The sequence below is a fragment of the Chelonoidis abingdonii genome, chromosome 13, assembly GCF_003597395.2.
Source record: "Chelonoidis abingdonii isolate Lonesome George chromosome 13, CheloAbing_2.0, whole genome shotgun sequence".
In the NCBI taxonomy this organism is placed as follows: domain Eukaryota; kingdom Metazoa; phylum Chordata; order Testudines; family Testudinidae; genus Chelonoidis; species Chelonoidis abingdonii.
This window is the reverse complement of record NC_133781.1, coordinates 13785925-13787517: the sequence shown is the minus strand read 5'-3', so window position 1 is coordinate 13787517 and position 1593 is coordinate 13785925.

The following is a 1593-nucleotide window of genomic DNA, read 5'->3' as shown; positions in this document are numbered from 1 at the left end:
CAAAGCACTGATGAAGAACGGGAAAGGAAGCCCTCGCGTACCCCACACCCGGCTGCCTCCCAAGCCGGCTCGCGGAGAGAAAAGGACCCGCTGCTGCGGCAGACGCCACCCAGCCCTGGTTCAAAGCGATTCCTTTATGAGACCGCTTTGGCACCAAGCAGAGATAGGGGAGAGAGGAAGAGGATGTGATTATTGCGGGTGGGGAAGACCCTGACTCCCAGCATGCCTTACTCTCATTTGCATAGAAATAGCTCTGTCTCTCTCTTTTCGTAGGGGTGTTTTGTGCTGCCCTACCGGGCGGAGGTAAACTATGCAAAGAAGTTGACTTTGCTCATTGTCTGTTTCGTTCCCATGGCTCCCTCTCTTTCCTGTGGTGTAAGACTGCATCATGTTCTGAGAGAAACAAATGTTCAGGCTAACTAGGAATGGTCTTCAGTGCTTTTCAGAGTCAATACTTCATGTTATGTATTTTTTTATTTTGGTATCCATGCTGTTGACATCATTTTTAAAAAATGCTACTACATGGATAGGGTAGCCCACTGGTTTGTGAGGATTTCCCATGTTAAATGTATTTTGTGTTATCAGAAATATTTTTATTGTCAGTAATTTAGACATCATTTTTGAGCCCCCCCCCATCATGAGAGTTGCTTAAAATTATGATTTTTAAATAATGATAAAAGTGGGTGTTCTTTTCAATTTATGTTTAATTTCTTAGCCTGTAGCTTACCTGGGTCAAATTTTCAGGCTTTTTTTTGTAGAATCGTTTAAGGCTAGAATGTTTCTTTTTAATGAATACTCAGATTACGAAGTCTAGGTGCTGCAGTTCTAAGAAAAATCAGTAAAAAATTGTCATTGGTAATAAACTACTCGTTCATGTTGGAAATACAGTACAAGTAAAAGCTAAAGAAGAATCCATGGATCTCATAGCACCCTTCTGCCGCCGTGTATAGCTGGAACTGCAGACTGTCCTGGGCCCTGCTTCGCGGATCTGCAGCCTTTTGCAAGTTTTGCTGTCTGTCCTCTGCTCTTTCAGTCTTTTTGGAAGCTGAGGAGAGAAGCATCTGGTGGGGATGAGGAAGCTCCCAGGAACCCACTGGAGGAGGGCCGGCTTTAGGCCTATTCCACCAATTCCCTGGAACTGGGCCCCACGGCCAGTGAGAATCCCTTCCCTGGCTAGAGGCATCTTTTTATTTTTACTCAGGTGGCGGCGCTCCGGGTCTTCAGCAGCACTTCGGTGGCGGGTCCTTCGCTTGCTCTGGGTCTTCAGTGGCACTTGGTGGCGGGTCCTTCAGTGCTGCCGAAGACCTGGAGTGAGTGAAGGACCCGCCGCCTAAGTGCCGCCAAAGACTCGGAGCACCGCCTGGTAAGTACAAGCCCCACGTAATTTTTTCCGAGTGGTTTTTTTTTTTTTTTAGTCATCCCTGCTGTGGCCCCATCAAAACTGTTCGAATTGGGCCCTGCACTTCCTAAACCTGGCCCTGACCTGGAGAGGGGATGGCAGCTGCCGGAGGGGGATTTGCGCACCCAGGGTGGGTGCAAGGATGTTTCGCGCCCTAGGCGAAACTTCCACCTTGCGCTCCGCCCCCCCCCCCC